General features: G+C 49.2%; 1 long non-coding RNA gene across 1 annotated transcript; it reads right to left on the bottom strand.

The window, feature by feature from the left end:
• Positions 1–680: 680 nt before the first annotated feature.
• Positions 681–15,133, bottom strand: LOC140843644 (uncharacterized). The gene is made up of 3 exons (XR_012121604.1): positions 8,885–15,133; positions 8,132–8,272; positions 681–1,164 (listed from the first exon to the last, which is right to left on the bottom strand). It is a non-coding gene; the product is annotated as an uncharacterized lncRNA (long non-coding RNA).
• Positions 15,134–17,482: the final 2,349 nt, after the last annotated feature.

Genomic DNA, 17,482 nt, shown 5'->3' with positions numbered 1-17,482 from the left:
GGACGGGGGGGTGTTTATTTTGCATGACTTTGGCCTGTTGCTCATGACTTACTTTTGTAAATATCTATAAATGGAGAGCTGGAGGCACCAAATCCACCTTCTGCCATTTGTACCCGCAGGACAAGGAGGTATAGTCCCTCTCTGTGCCCCCTCCCCATCCCAGCCCATCAAGCCTAGCCCCCTCCCCTGCCCAGCTGGCTGGTGCCCAAAGCCAGCCATCTTGGTCCCTGGATGGTGTCCGGTTTGTGTGCAGTGGTGGGACCCCAGGGGGCAGGGCGAGAACCACCCCCCTTGTGGTCCCTCCAGGTCCCCCGGGCACAGCCCAGATGGGCAATGGAGTTTGTAACTATATATTTTTAATAAAGTATATGGTCCATTAGGGGTAGGCTGGTTGAAGATGGAAGCTGGGAAGAAGAGACAGAGAGAGGCCAGCATGATGTGAGTGTGTCTGTGTGTCCCTTTCTGAGCCTTGGAGGGAACTTTTCCACCTGCCGTTCTTCCTGGGAGCCTATGGGAAGGGTCTTGAAGGGGCTTCGGAGGACCTGCGTCTGAGTCAGAGCTTTGCTCCTTCCTCATTGTGTGGCTGTCAGCCAGGCGCCCATTAGCTTCTGGCCTTGGTTTCATCATCTACAGAACCTCTCTTCCAAGATGGAGGGCAGGGGAGTCCTGTGTGGATGTCAACCAATCCTTTATAACTCAGGAGCAAGGGGAAGGGCCCCCCTGGTTTGCACCTTCTGCACACATGTGCACACACCAGTCTGAGCTGATGGGTTGGCTACAGGATGGTCCTGTGGGAAGGGCTCTAGGTGACAGCCAGAAACCCGGTCTAGTTGGATTTGGTCTCTGACTCACTGTGGGACCTTGGGTAAGCCCCGTCCCTTCTCTGGGCTTTGGTTAGCCCGTGCTGTGTACCAAGCGACCCCCAAACTGAGACAGCAGTGGTTTCTACTTTCTTAAGTCTCTGTAGGTGGGCTCGGTGGTTTCTTGCCTGCTTTCTTGGGGCTCACTCCAGTAGCTGTGCTCTGGGCTGTAAGGTCCAGGATGGCCTCACACATGTTGGCCAGTTGGCCCGGCTGTTGGCTGGGGGGCCTTGGTTCCCCTCCAGGGTCCTCTCCTCCTCCAATAGGCTGCACCAAATTCCATCATGATGCCTCAGCGCAGCACCTGCAAGGGCAAAGGCCAAAGCTGCACGTCTCTTGAGCCCGGTCTTAAACTTGTATAACAACACTTCCCCTGCATTCTCCTGATAATCCAGATCACAAGGCTGGCCCAGATTCAAAGGGCAGTAAATTAGACTCCCTCTGGAGAGCATGGTAAAACCGCATTGCAAAGGGTGTACATGCCAGGGTGGAATTATGGCCACACTTGATAGTGTATCATAAAACCTTTGAGTTTGAAGGGTTCTTCAGCTCTAACTCTATTTTACATGCCGACTGTGTACCCAACATTTGGGGTGTAAGGAAGTAGAGGGAACCCTCCTTGTTCCCAGGAATTTTCTGTGCAAAGGTGCCAGCTACCTCAGGAAACACAGGGAACCAGCAGGCAAGCTCACTTACTATGAAGTGCTGTGAGCTGCTTTGTGAATGACCACATTTCACCAGCACTGGCAACATGGCTGCCATTTGGGTACAACATGCCCTTTAGGAGTTTAACAAGGAAACCTACGGCCTCTTTCCTGGAGAAAGAAGCCAGGCTGGGATCCAAGTCCCTCAACAAATGTTGTAACGTCTCTCATTGCATGACATCTTCCACATCCTTTAGTTCACTGAATTCTTACCGAATCCCAGGTACGTAGAACAAGAATTATCTAAATTTATGGATGAGGAAATGGAGGCCCAGAGAACTAAGGGGCCGGCTCCAACTGAAGTGAGGACGGTCGGAGGCTGAGGGGCCTACTTTCCCCTCACTCACATCCTCCCCCAGGCAGGGGTACAGGGGGACAGATTTCCCAGAGTGCCCCTGTGCCCTTTGGAGGCCTCAGAGGGCCTGTGGAGTTCACTCAGCAAGACAAAAGCGCAGCGATATGCTCTCAGGCCCTGGTGCCCTTCTGCCAGGGGAGACCACCCCAGGACCTCGCCTCCCACCCCAGGGGCTCATCAAGATGTCCCTCCATCCAGCCCTGAAGGCGCCCTGACACGCCCCCCCCCAGATCTCATCCTCTCCTGCCTGCTTCCTGTGATACCTTGGTGCCCCATGTAACTAAAGAACGGTAAATAAAGGGGCCTTTGCCCTCAGCACCCTTGGACTCAGAGCATTCCGCCTGGGACCTCTTAGAGGTCGGCACGTGGGGTGACCTCGGAGACACAGGATAGGCAAGGTTTTACAAGGGCCAAAAGGCAAGGACTTTCTGGGGTGCCAGTGCGACACAGGGGAGGGGGCCGCAGGGGTGCCTGAGCCAGAGGTGAGCACACAGCTGCAGGGAGCTCCACAGCCCCCGGGCCCCCTGCAAACCCCTCCTGGCTCGCTGACTCACCTGCCCCTCCAGCTGTTCCCCCCTTTCGCCCTCCCACCTGCCTCCCAGCGCTGGCAGGCAGATCCTCGCATCCCTCTCACTCCACCCTAGGCTCCTGGTGGCGCTGAAATTGGGGAAATCGCTGTATCTGGGGGTGTTGAAACCTTAACTATCACGGAGCTTGAAATCATGGAAATGGGCATGCTGAAGGGGCCTTGGGGGTACCACCAAGCCCCTCACCCCACCCCATCTTTCCTGTGGAGCCAGGAAGGGGAGAGAGCACCCCCTGCCCTGCCCTCCCTCTTCCCCTTCAGTCCCAGCCCCAGAGAGGTGGGTGGCACAGAGAGAAGGAAGGGGATATCAGGTGGCAGAAAGCGGGGAAGAGAGACGGGGGCCGGGAGAGTAAGACGGTGGAGTTTCATCTTTCCTAAAAGCCTCACCTCATCTTGCCTAAAATCTTACCATTCAGGCATAATTTTTTTCTGGGTACTGACTTTTCTTGGTATTGGTGGATTCTATGTATTTTCCATTTTTGATAACTACATAATGTTCATTGAATCATAGTTCTCAGCAGACCTGTTTACAGGTGGGGAATCTGACACTTAAGAGAGGGGAGCAACCTTGAACCCCACTCTCCTGGAGCCCAGCCCAGTGCCCTTCCCACTACTACACCCAGGACCAGCTACATAGTTTGTGGGGTCCACTGCAAAATGAAAACATGTGTCCCTTGTTTAGAAGTTGAGAAAACTGTGCCCTTAAAGGCACTAAGATACAAAGTATTTCCTGTTGTCAGATTATCTCCTCTGATCCTGGGCGTGATACGTTGTCCCACAAGTTCAAGAAAAAATTAAGAATTTCAAGACAGAGACTGCAGTGAATTAAACTAAGCTTGGGTTCCCCTCCGAAGCCAGCCCTCTGATGAATTCTGTTGGCCTAGCCCTTCTCCTCCTGTATCCTGATGAATTTCAACTTTTCTCTGTTACACAATGTGGTGAGCAACATTTTTGTGCGATTTTTTTTTCCATAGGGCTCTTTGCTCAGACTAGGTACTAACAGAATGTCAGGTTGTGTTCACCACAGACTCTTTCAAAATGCAGTGCCCTGCATTTGCATATTTCCACAAGGACAGTGTATAAACTTGGGTTCCAAGGATTGGAAAGGGGAGATGTGTCAAAACCAAAGTTCCTTCCACAGCTTCTCAAGAGGCGGCCTGTTGTGAGGGTGAGCACAGGTGAGGAGGAATGACTGGCCATGGGCTCAGCAGTGGCACCAGGGCACAGGGCCAAGGGCAGTGGCCTTTATGTGGACATTTGTAGACAGGAAAGATCATGGGTGTGAGAGCCAGAGGGTCCTCGCTTTGAATTCTGCCTCTACCACACACTTGCTATATGATTTGGGTCAAGTTGATTTATTGTCTCTGAACCTGTTTCCTCATCTGTAAATAGGGGCCATTTGTATCCATCTCAGATGCTTGTTTTGTGGATTAAATGAGATCACATATGTAACCAGGCTTGGCATGGTGTTGGGCACATTATTGGACCCAAATAAATATGAGTTGCCTTCCAGAAAGGATTTTGACAGGCTTACCATATAAGATAGACAGTTTGAAAACTGACCTCTGAGCTTCCTGGCAGCCATGTCAAAGAGGAAACCTGATAGCTCCTTAGCTTTCAGTATATGATGACTGGGAGCTAAAGAAAGAGCTTGGATTCTGACTGACTGTGTGATCCTGGGTAATCTTTTCCTTTCTATGAACTTCATTTTCCCCATCTTTAAAGTTAGGAGGTTGGACTTAGTGACCTCCAGGGCCCTGACATGTCTGACAACCTAGGATTCTATCCCTTGTCCTTTAGAAGATGTCAGGAGGTCTTGGGGGAAGGGTGAAGAAGGACAGAACTAGCCCTTGGTAACACTGGGAGGATTCCCAAGTCTGTCTTTGCCCTCTCCTGCAACCCCTGGTAACTTCCAGGCCCACCCTCACTCTATTTACTGACTGCCTCAGATCTGGTATAAAAATCTCTACACAAGTCCCAGTGGGAACTCCCCAACTGAATGTATCTGCCTAGGTCCTGGTCATCAGCAAAAACATCAGCCCCAAGCCATTACTGAGTTCAGAGGGTTTCTGTGCCATGCGTTCATTCCTGCATTCAACAAATATTTGTTGAGCACCTACTATGAGCAAGGAAGACCTTGATCTAGGTGAAGGGATTCAGTGCTGAACCAAATAGGTCAAGATGTAGTTGGGGCCTGGGCCTCCAGCCCTTCGACCCTGGACTGTGGCGCTGGGAAAGAGCCCTGGGCTGGGAGCTGTGAGGCCTCTGGACTGTGTCCTGCCGCCATTGGCAGGTAGGACCATGGGGAGTCCCTGCCACTCCCTGCTCAGGCTTGGGGCAGCAGCCAGGGGTCCCTGGTTTCAGTTGCCACAGCAGCCAACTGCAGCCATAGGTGCCATGGCAATGGGGCAGGTAGTCCTGAGCCCCTGCTAGGGGGAGGCCTTTGTCTGCTCTCACAGTGCCCACAGTGGGGGGAGGTCAAGAGGGAACCCCTGGGTACCTCACGGACCAGGGAATGACAGTCCTAGAGAGACGCCACCCAGGACAGGTGCAGGGCCCAATCCAGAACCAGGCTCCTAGACCAGAGCCCTAGGGCATCCCTGGGGTCACCTCCTCTTGGGATGTGGCCCCTTAATGAGGGTTTGAAAGCCAGCACCGGCTCCTCTTGCTTCTGGAACCTTCCCTGCCAGGCAGAGCAGATGCGCAGCTCACTGTCCTTCCATTCTGGGTTCCACGACCTTTCCAGGCATGTCTGAGTTCTTCCCTTCCTCCTCTCCTCCTGGGTCTTCCTGTCAACACCTGGTCCAGGGGCTAAGGTTGAGTGTGTGTTGGTGTGAGAGGGTCGGGGAGTGGTGACTGTGCCGCGAGGAATGCAGGTGATAGAGGTGGGGGAAGGGGAAGACACAGAGACCCAGAGAGGCTGCGACAGAGTCAGAAATGGAGGGGCGCAACGGCTGAGAGAGGGAGGCCTACAGAACAACAGACAGCAGAGGGCCAGGGGAGGCACCGAGGCTTTTCGCAGGAGACACGTGCAACCTAAGTCAGAGGTGGACGGCAAGTGATGGGCTGGGTTGGGCGCTGTGGATATGGAGGGGCAGACGGTAGCCTCCCCCCACAAGGCCTGGTATGTCTATGGGGAGGCAGCCAGATGCTCTGGGGGCCCCAGGATGGAGAAACCCAGCTCTACATCCAGCCGGGCAGAGAGGAAGGTGGAGACCCGTCCCCCTGGGCTGTGGGGAGGGGTGCGCTGAGTGAAGGGAATCCGGGGAGGTGCTGAGGGGTTGCAGGGGCTCCATGGGAAAACCAGAGAGGCCCAGGCAGCCCTGCCAGTGGGGCAGCTGGCAGTGCAGTGCAGGGACAGGGGCCCCCCTGCAGTGCTAGGCCCCTGCGGACACCTGCCCGGCTGGACCAGGGAGCCACAAAAACCCGGGTTGGTGATGAAGAAAATCCTGGAGGCCAGAGGAAGCCCATTTCCCAGCTTCATGTGCGAGAGACAGGGGACAGGTCACCCCCCAACTCAGCAGCTGTGTGACCCAAGCCTCTCTCTTCACCTGCTGGATGGAGATGTAGTCATCGGCCCCTGGAGACGTGTTCAAAGCCCTGCGGGGTGGCCGCAGCTGGCAGCTCAGCCCACTGGTTATATTCAGCTCACCCAGCCTCTTGCACAGTTCAAGCTTAACCTCAACAGTCCCCTTAGTCCCTCACAGGAAACCAGAACAATTAAATGCCTGCACATTATAGGCTACAAAGCCCTTTCAGCTTTGATCTCTCACCTGATACTCCCTGTCAACCCTGCTAGGGGGATTCTGTTATCATCCACATTTTATGGACAAGGAGCGTGTCCTGCCCGAGGTCAGGCTGCAACTCAAGCCTTTCCTGCCCATCAGCTGATGGCATTTCAGCCCCTGAACCAGAGCAGAGGGTGGCTGACAGGACAGTGAGGCCGGGGAAAGGGGTGCGGGTTGGGGAAAGGCAGCTGCCACTGGGGGGCTTGGCCAGACGATGGAGGGCCTGGGGCCTTTGCCTGCAGGCAGTGGGAAGCCCTGGGCGGGCTCGGAGCCGGGGACTGAGTGATGGAGGAGGAGGCGTTCAGGAAGCTGCGTGTGGCGGCTGAGGGGGCTGGAGGGGGACGTGGGCAGGGATGGGAAGCTGGCAGACCAGGGCAGGCCGAGGGGCACCTGGACCTCCACACAGCCTTTCAGCCTCCTCTGGGGCCTCTGAGGGGTGCTGGGTGGGCAGCAGGACCAGGAGGGGCAGCTTTCTGGCTCAAAAATGAGACAGGCGGGCGGGGTGCTGTCAGAGCAGCCTCAGCAGGGGGGCTGCAGGGCAGTTAGTGACAGAACCGGAAGGGACCGCATGGCTGCCTCCCTCATGACGGGAGAGGAGGGAGGACACGGGCAGTCGAGCGCAGTGACTGGCGAAGGTGGACAGCCGCCAGAGGACCGACAGGGCTATTTACGGCCCAGGCGCCACAGGGGAGGGGTGGGGACCGCAAATGGCCTCGCAGCCTGGCCGCCAAGAACCCAGGTTCAGGGGGACAGAAACCAGGCTGCGGCTAAGGAATGGCCCCACTGACTGTCCACCAGGAAGGAGGTGGCCAGAAGGGCAAGGGGGGGGTGCCCCTTCCCCAAGCTGCCTCCCCACCCCAGCTCTCTGTCAGCCTCCCCCAAGGACATGCCCCAGAGCATCAGAGCTAGACAGGCCCTTTGGGACCTGACCCCATCTCTTCCAACTACAGATGAGGAGACAGAGGCCTAGAGAGGGGAAGGGACATGCCTGTGGTCGTGCGGTGGTTACTCAGATGCCCAACAGACACCATAACATCCTGGGCCTGACCCTCTTCTCCTCAGGCCCATCTGTGAAATGGGGATGACAGTGCCTTTCTGCCAAGGTGGGGTCTTGGGCTCACTGACTCAATGTGTGGTAAGGGCTAGACACACAGTAGGTGCTCAGGAAACAGTTTAGCCTTCTGCTTATCAAGGTCATGCTCACAGATATGAGTACAGTTAGGAGCACAGCCTGGGCCATGATCCAGACCCAGGCTGAATGCTGGCTCTGCCATTGCTACTGAGAGGCTTTGGACAAGTGACTTGGTCTCTCTGAACCTGCACCTGTTCGGGAAGATGGAGGAATCCCCTGCTCCCACCTCATGGGGCTGCTGAGAGGCGGAAGGGAAATAATGGGGGTGGGATGTGTGTGGTTTCAGGCCCCTGCCTCTTGGCAGCCGCTGTTCTCAGCCGCTCTCAGCTGCGGCCCTGCACCCTGCGCCCACCATCAGTGTCCACACCTCGTCACGCCTGCCTGGGTGGAGAGCCTGGCCTTGAAGAGACTGAGGCGACCTCCCCCATCTGGCAGGGAAGTGACTCCTGCTTGCCTCAGGCCCCCAAAATAGAGTCCTATTTTAGCTTCCAGCTCCTCCGTGGAGAGGCCCAGAGCATGGCACGAGGGCGTGTGGCTGCTGAGTACCTGCCCCAGTCTCTCCCCACCCCCTTCTGCCAGGCACTGCCAAGCTGTGCCCTTGGGCCTCTCCTGTCTCCTGGTAACTGCTCCCTGTCCTGGGCACCCAAGACTCTCCACCAAGGCTGGGTTGCCTGCTCCTCTTGGCCTGGTTCCAATTCCAACTGACCGTCTCAGTTCCATCCGGACACTGTTTCTCCCACAGGGCCCTGGACCATGATGCTGATCGGGATCCCAGAATTCAAATGAGGTCCCTGGTCCTTCAAGCCAGTCCACGTTTTCAGTGCCCCATCCCAGGACAGCAGTTCTCCTGGGGGCAGAAGGAAGGAGATGGGACTGCTGGGTTAGGAGTACAGCCACATGATTTATCTTTCAGACCCCCGAAACCTCCTCCTCAGTGTTAGGCACTGTTTCCTACCTCAGTGCCTTTGCACCTGGGGTTCCCCTGCCTGGACTGCCCTTCGCCTTCATCTCCAGCTGGGATTGGAACCCAGACTGCCTAGGCCAGAGTCCATGCTCTTAACCACTCTGTGTCACTCTAGAAGAATTTCCAGCAGAGGGTCAGCAGGCACACAACACAGCCTTATGAAAGGGACAGCCATCTTCCGGCAGAATGCTTTCAGTTTCTTGAGATGCCAGGGCACTTCACTCTTTCCCCCGTTTTACAGATGAGAAATGGGCACAGAGTATGAGCAGCTTGCCCAAGATTATATACTAGTGAGGGGGGAAGCTGGAATTTGAGCTTGGGGGTCTGTCTCCAGAGCCCACACCTGGTGCCCTTAAAGCTGGCTCTGGGCATGGGCTTAGAAGAGGCTTGTTACAAGGAAATGAATGAACGCATTGATGAGATTCCAGCCCGTGGGCCCACTGCTCATCAGCTGTACATCTTTAGGCAAATCACCTCTCAGACTAGTTGCCTCACCTGTCAAAGTGGAGCTAAGAACTTCTTTCCCAATGGAGGCAGCAGGTAGGGAGCAGCCCTCACTTGGGGCCTTCGAGCATCAGATCCTAGTTGGGGGAGTTGGCAGTGGAGAGAGGGGGAGATGGGTGGAAGGCGGACTGTGTGGCAGTGGGACAGGTGGAAGGCTGGGGCTGCATCTCAGTACACGAGCCCCCCAGCCAGGTAGGTCCTCTCAATTAAGGTGAAGCCAGAGGCTCGATCAACACCTCCAGAATCCACCAGGCTCCAGGCTCACAGCTGCTCAGTTTCTCGGTGGACAGGAGAGGGCCTCTCCCAGCAGTTCCAACCAGAGTCCCAGAATCCAGCCTCATTGGCCAGGCTTGAGTCACAGGCATGATCACTCTGATTGGCCAGGCACCAACTGTGGGCATGAAGATGCTTCTTGTCTCAGTGGGGGAAGGGGCAGCCCCCGTGGAGTGGGGGTTGTCAGGGAGACCAGAGGGGCTGAAAGGAAGCAAGCCAGGAGCCAGAGACAGGAGACAGCAGCCAGACAGGAAACAGTCCGCCCTCTCCGACCTCATGTCTGGTCAGATGAGAGCCCAGAACCCGGGAGTGAGGGGACAGGCTGAGCTGGGCTGTGTGACCTCAGGCAAGCCACACCATGTCTCTGAGGCTCAGCTTTCTCATCTGTGAGATAGTGGCAGTAACAGCACGAACCTCACAGGCTGTTAGTGTTGGATTCCCCTGAGGAAGGCGCCGCCCCAAATCACTCACCAAAGACGTTTCTTGATGCAACAAGCAAGAGGAATTTATTCGGAAGCCAACTAGTTGGGGTCCAAGTCAGCCCGTCCAGCAGGTCTCAACGAGGACCCTGAGTACTTACAACTAAGTGGTTATATAGGATTTTCTGAGGCATTCAGCCCTAGAGATTTACCATGGTTACAGATTATGTTGTAGTAACAAGATAACAATACTACATAGCAAGATAACAATACTACAAAGGCAGTAATTTTTCAAACCTACGATTTCTGGGTTAGTGCCACGTCCTGGGGGTGTAGCAAGGTAGGGTCAGCTTTTATGCTTAACTAACCGAAAGGTTAGCGCTGCCAGCAGTCATGATTGATTAACTTGTTTTTCCAGAGGAGTTACCTGGTTTCAGTTGTTCCCTCTGAGTCATATATCAGAATGGCTTTTTGGGCTTCAAGATGGCCACTCTTAAGCTAACTTATTTCTCAGGGAGGTTGGGGTCCTACATTCCCCACTTCTTTTTCTGAACATTCTAATCATGGAATGTTGGTTTCTTCTTGTTGTGTGAGGGTATGATACTGTTGTCTCAGCATTAGCACCTGCACAGCACTTACTCTTTCTCTAATAAAGGTTATTACTCGATTTAAAATGCAGGGACTTAAGGTGAGGAGCAATATTAAAATAAGCAGGGGTCCTGCCAAAGTGGATATTAGAGTTGTAAGCCATGGGGATCTAGAAAACCAGGATTCAAACAGGCTCTGGTTAGCTTCTCGTTCTCGCTTTCGCTGATTTAATCTTTCTCTTAATTTAGACATTGAGTCTCTTACTACTCCAGTATGGTCTGCATAGAAGCAGCACTCTTCCTTTAGAGCTGCACACAATCTACTTTCTTTTAGAAATAGTAAATCTAACTCTCGTCTATTTTGTAGCACTACTTCAGAGAGAGGTTAGGGACTTTTCAAGTTTAGAAATAGACTGTTCTATAGTTCTCAAATCTTCACCGATAGCTATTCTTAGTCCTTCATAATGTTGGTTTCCTTGTATAATTGCAGCTGCCCCTGGTCCTACTCCGGCTGCGACTCTTACTCTTAGTAATACAGCTAGAGTGAGTGAGACTGGCTCTCTTTTATACCTTAGTTTAGGTTCTAATTCTGCCACGAATGATAAGTCATCATAATACATTAGTCTGGGTACTAACTGGACCATGATACAGAAATCACGGGAGGAGTTGAAGGCAGAAGTAGAGACACATGGGGTCACTCCAGTGTTACAAGCCCACCATCTCTTGGGAGGAGGGATTAAATACCTGTTTTTACCAGGGAAGGCTATGGGTATGGTCTCATTCTTTCTTCTACAGATAGAGACTCTAGCTGCTGCTAGGGAAAAGGGGCGATGACCGCTCTGGCTGCTTCGTGCTGAGAAGGGGGCGCAGTAAAGGGTGCAGCTAGGTCTCCATCACTGGTCAGTTGAGAGGGCTTCAGAAGGCTGGCGCTTCTATTCTGGGTTTCATTTTTATTACTATTTGCAGTTTTGTGGCTTCTAGGCAAGATAAAACAAATTGTGTTATTAGGTTATGTAGCAACATCTGGAGTTGGATTTTTTATTCTGGAAGGAGGCTACATTATTGAAACGATACTTCTCTCTAAAATCACTCTCATTTTTACTAGAAGTAACTAGGTTAAGAAAATAATTAACAGCTGGCTTGATTATTTGCACAGGTGCAGCAAGAAGAGCAATTGATTACACAGGTTCTTTTAAATATGCTTTGCTGGAACTTTTTGTAAGGAATTTCAGATTGAACTTTTAAAGGCCTCTTGAGGCCAGACAGCCAAGCCAGACTTGCCATCAGGCTTTACCTGCAGTACCTGTAGATTTGGATGAATTCTTCTCTTCTCGAGGTCTCTGCACCTGCCAGGAAGTGACTTTCTTTACTCACCTGGTAAGGCTGCTGGGAACTCTGTAAGCAAGGTACTAGGCCAGTTCTTCCAAGGGGCTTTGTTGGCTTTATAAAGTCAATCTTAGTTCTTTAAAGTTGTTCACATCTGAGTCTATGCACATGTCTCTCAGGTACGACATTCCAGTCAAAGCCCTGGTAGTATAACCAGTGTTCTTAAGTAGTCTTCTCACAAGGAAAGCAGATTCTTATTGAACTCGTGCAAATAAACATACTGCCATGGAATATAAAAACAGTCACTGAAAGTTTTTAAACTCTGGAGGGATCAAGTAGAGAGAAGGATGTTTCAATTCTGCTCATAAAGATAGTCATTTACTAAACTGTTGTCAGTTTAAGAGAACAAGGTTAAAACATTTTACCAGCAACATTTGAAACAAAAAGACACAAAATCATTTTCTTTAGTTTATGTAATCTTATGTAACTAATACCTGTTCTGCTGAAATCTAGTTCTTTACCAGTTTAGGGATAATACTATAAATGACAAAAGACTTACAAATGACAATGGTTAAAGATCTGATGAGAGCTTACTGTAAAACAGTTGACATAAGGAAATTCTGATATTTCTGTAATACAAAACATTTAGTAACAAAGTTTAGCATCATTCTCTTTGACAGTGCTTTCCTGGTAAATAAATATATATATATCAGATAAATAAGCCAAATTAGTCAAATACTTTCTCTAGTGAGAAAAAATTCTTCTGACATGTTCCAGGGGCCCTCTGGAAAATATCAGAGTTAACTAGAGGTAAAAGCACCTTTTTGCATTTAATTTTTTTAGAACTATCATTACACATTTATTGTCTATATACTCAGCACAGTAAACAAGATATCTTAAAAAGTGGGGCAGCAGGGGAGACTGCTGCTGTCAATTTTTAAAGACAACATACAGAAAGTCAAACTAATTCTAGGTTACTAAGCATTCTTGAGAGAATGGTAGCAGATGGTAGATTCTTCTGCTTTCATCTTCAGGAGGGGAAAAAAGCTACAATAAGAATTCATATTTAGCTGAAAGAACTGTCTAAACTCAAGGCAGAGTATAATATCACCAGGCATACAAAAGACCTGTTAGAGATACATACAAAGAATGAATATGGCTATAGTCAAATTCAACTTAAAAGTTTAAGCAGAATCTCAAATTTAAATGTCTCTTTCTTTCACACAGATATCCAGATCTGACCAGAAATATGCTTTGAGATGAAAGAGATCAGGCATTTTACTTCTTCATTTAGGGACTGAGAAATGATGACCTTTGGCTTACAATCAATAGCTTACAAACAGTGAAAATAATAAGAACATAACTCAGCATAAGTGTCTAAGACCAGATACAAAAAAGCAGAGAAAGTGCTTAAGTTTACAGGTTTTCCCTGAAAGCTTCAAGAATGTTTTACTCTTTAATAGTAGATATAAGCTGCTATGCAAATTCTATTAAAAGCTCTAAGATTATTTGCATTAAAAAATATGGAGAGTCCCCCATGTTTTTTTTTTAAAACATACAGCATATAAATTAAACAAGAAGACCTGGTGGTTCTCAAAAAATCTATTACAACTTTTCTCAAAAGTGGTCACACGTTCGTCTATCTAAACTTTTACAGTGAAACCTGTTTTTCTGGGAGAAACATAATCTTGTCCAGATTCTACAGTTTAATAAATTTTGGTTTGTTAACTAAGTGCATTTAATCAGCTGAAAAAAGCTTTGTTACTATTCTGCTTAGGAATTCAATTTTTCAGGCCATGCAATTATTTTTAATAACAAAATATTTCAAAGGCAAATAAAGGTTATACAGTTGTTAACAAACTTTAGCTTTTAGTCCCTTTAACATTACGATTTCATGGCAACTCACTGAGACTTTAAGCATGAGAAACTGCTGTGATCTTTCAACATAGAGAAATGCCCTCTCTATCACTTTAAGCAGTTCTAACCAGAACTCAAAACTATTAGAAACTTCAAGCTCCAGTGAACACTGAGAAGCAGGACACTGCAAACTGTCAAACCAACATTTCCTAGACTGACAAACTTACGAACACATTCTACAATTTCTGCAACTATGAGCTTCACAGCACAATCTCCCAGCAAACACAGAGCACATCTTCTCAACTTAACAAAACTCTAAGGCTTTAAGTTACTACAAAGATTCTCAGGCTGCAGGTAGGCATACACACTGCAACACACAATTAAAAAGGTGTTCACTTGCCACACTTATCCAGTTCACTTACCTGCAACAACTATGCTAGCCTACTCACAAGACCCCCACTGAACACTAGACAAAGCCAAGCTTCTAAGCATTCTATTCTTAAAAGATTTAGCAGATAACATGACTCAAATGACTCTAGGTAAACTCAGGCAGCCGACAACTACCAGGACATGCCCGTCTCAGGCAAACCCAAATTAGCATTAATGCTTAACACTTTTTTATCAGGTTTTCTGGAAGTTTTAGAACACTCAATTTTCACAAGCGCTTGTCTTTAAATCAATTTCATTAATACCATCCGGAGGTAGAAAGATATATTCATTTACACACTTAGGGGGTTGTCTGAGTCTGTCCCATTGTCAGTATAACAATTATTAGGCACATGAAAGACACAAAAAACAGAGACACACACAGATTAGACACACAGCGGCCGCTTTTTGTTTTTTTTTTTTCTCAGATTTTCAAACAGAAACCGAAAGGAATCAGAGGGTTGATATTCCTGGCGCCTGAAAATCAACCCTATCTCATCAGATTCACCTTGCCAGAAAAACAGACGGGAGGCTACCAGGCGTCCCTGGCCTCCCAACCTCCCCGAGGCGTCCCTCAGGGTTGCAGCCTGCGGTGCTCCTAGTACGTCTACCGACCGCAGTCTCGACCCCTTTACAGGATCGGGACAGCTGCCAGACAGTGGGTACCCCTTTACAGAATTCTGACCGGTCTCACTGAAAACAGAAGACAGAACACAGACAACTCAAGGCGCCACTAATCTTACCTCTTCCTCCAAGAGCGACTTCGGGAGTGAAGCGGGGTGAGCGCATGATCCCGGACGAGCCCCCAAATGTTGGATTCCCCTGAGGAAGGCGCCGCCCCAAATCACTCACCAAAGACGTTTCTTGATGCAACAAGCAAGAGGAATTTATTCGGAAGCCAACTAGTTGGGGTCCAAGTCAGCCCGTCCAGCAGGTCTCAACGAGGACCCTGAGTACTTACAACTAAGTGGTTATATAGGATTTTCTGAGGCATTCAGCCCTAGAGATTTACCATGGTTACAGATTATGTTGTAGTAACAAGATAACAATACTACATAGCAAGATAACAATACTACAAAGGCAGTAATTTTTCAAACCTACGATTTCTGGGTTAGTGCCACGTCCTGGGGGTGTAGCAAGGTAGGGTCAGCTTTTATGCTTAACTAACCGAAAGGTTAGCGCTGCCAGCAGTCATGATTGATTAACTTGTTTTTCCAGAGGAGTTACCTGGTTTCAGTTGTTCCCTCTGAGTCATATATCAGAATGGCTTTTTGGGCTTCAAGATGGCCACTCTTAAGCTAACTTATTTCTCAGGGAGGTTGGGGTCCTACATTAGGAGAGTGTAAAGGGAATTCAGCACTTTGCTTAGCTTATGGCAGTTGTTATTTTTATTCACATCTTCAAAGTTCACGTTTCGATCCCTGGGCATGGTTAACCCTCGCTTAGCACCAGACGGCTGGCAAGCCCTGTTGCAGCCATTATCCGCTGGCACCTGGGAGTACTAGCAATCCCCCTTTTACAGGTAAGAAAACAGGTCCCGCAGCTTGAATGGCCTGTCCACAGTCCCTCAGGTGGTCAGAGCCAGGAGCTCACCGGTGTGCCTCCCGTCACAGCAGCTATTGGTTGAGTTGGATGGGGGATGGTGGGGGGGGGGTAGTTCGTAGCCTCAGTTTCCCCTCCTGCCACAGAAGAAACCAAAATGATTCCATTCTCCCCTCCCCAGGAAGCCCACACCAGACCAGTGGTAACTAATATTTCTCTCCTCACCTCCGCCAGGCCGATGTGGCCGGTCCCCGGGGCTCCCTGCGAAGCCCCCAGGGACCCTGTCCCACACTGCCGCCCCGTGGCGGCCTCAGAGACTGCAGGCTGTGGGCACCGGGCGAACTCGGACCTTCGCCCAGCACCCACCCCCTGACCCCTAAGGGAGCCCGGCCCCCCTCCGCCCACTTGGTCTTTTGAGGCTTGAGCCCTGCTGGGCCCTGTCACTGCCTCCAGACCTATCCACAGCCTTCACGCTTCCCTGCCACGAGCACCCATAGGGCGCCTGCACACCGCATCATTTGATGCTCCTCCACCCACCGCGAGGCAGGGCTCATTGTTTTGAAGGCACTTCCAAGGTCACGCAGCCAGGAAGGCGCTGAAAAGGTGGAGGCCCAGGTGTGATTTTTGTCCCCATATTTGGGGGGCTGGTGGGGCCAACGGAGTTTGCCAAGTACTTTTCACAGACGTTATCCGGCCCAAGCGTTGCTCTGATTGTGCCTGCTCCCCGCCCAACCCCACACCTTTTCTGCCCACCCTACATCTCTTGACAGCCTGTCTGGGTTGGGGCCCTGGGACCTGAATTCTAACAAGGTTTTTTTTAAGGGATTCTGCGAACTTCCAAAGTCTGAGTTTAAGCTCCAGGAATGTGTCTGTCTGGTTTACTATTTTCTCTCTCAGGACCTGGGGTGGGACCTGGCACAAATTAGGTGCTCATTAAATATTTGTTGAGTGAATTATCTCATCCCATGCTCAGAGTAGGTAAGTAGAGGAGAGAAGACATTTTTAAAAATAGCAGCTATGAAGGTCTGTGCACTAGCTAAAAACCCAAAATTGACTTACATGTTCTGAGAGGAAAGATGGCCAATATATATTGCTAAAGAACATTATCTATATAATCCCATCATACAAAATATTTTTATATAAAGGGCAAATGACTTAATTTCTTCAACACACAAATTGCAAGGAAAATAAAAGAGTAGGAACCCATAGATTGAGAATTAAGAGACATTTACAAATTAGACCTTTTCACAGGCCTTACTTAGATCCTAACTCAAACAAACTGTGGAAAATGACATGACATTTGATGTCTTAAGGAATTACTGTTACAGGATGATAATGGGATTGGGTTTTGTTTTGTTTTTGTTTTTGTTTTTTTTGGCAAGTCTTTTTCTTTTAGAGAAACATCTTAAAATATTTACAGATTAATTTATAAACATATGTAATTTGCCTCAAAATAATTTGGGGTGGGGGAGCAAGTGGGGTTAAATATGTTGATTTGGTATATGTCTAAGCAGGTTGATGGGTACATGGAGGTTCATTTTATAGAATTGTGTACTTTTGTATATCCTGAAATGTTTCTATAATATAAATATTTTAAAAATAAGAAATGAAGGCATCTCTCACTAAGGCCAACTAGTAGTTTGGAAGTGATTTAAACCAGATAGGAAAAAGAGGGGAAGGCAAATAAATTGTCTTTGTCTGGTAAAAGATTAAAATCAGAAGGTTTATCACTCTATGAATGACAAACCAGGCTTCAGGGCAAGAGCATTATTACAAACAGAGAAAACATACCAATTCTCAACTCTTATACACCTGATAACATGACCTCAAAATATATAAAGGAGAAATGAACAAATCCATTATATATAGAGAGATTTTTATCACAACTCCTCGAATGACTGATACATCAAGATAAAGGAACCACTAAGGATAGGGAAGATATAAACAAGACAGACATCATTAGAAATCAGGGAAATATATATCAAAGCCACAATGAGTTGGAATTTTACTCTGACTATCTTGGCAAAAAATATAAAGTTGAACAGTTCGACATTTGGCAAGGATATTGCTCAGTGGGGGCCCTCATCCACTTTGGGTGGGAGTAAAAATTGGCACGATCTCCTTGGAATATAGTTTAGCCTTGCCTAATAAAGTTGAAC

The sequence above is a fragment of the Manis javanica genome, chromosome 10, assembly GCF_040802235.1.
Source record: "Manis javanica isolate MJ-LG chromosome 10, MJ_LKY, whole genome shotgun sequence".
NCBI lineage: Eukaryota > Metazoa > Chordata > Mammalia > Pholidota > Manidae > Manis > Manis javanica.
The sequence above is the reverse complement of the archived record's forward strand: the minus strand, read 5'-3'. Positions and strand labels throughout refer to the sequence as shown.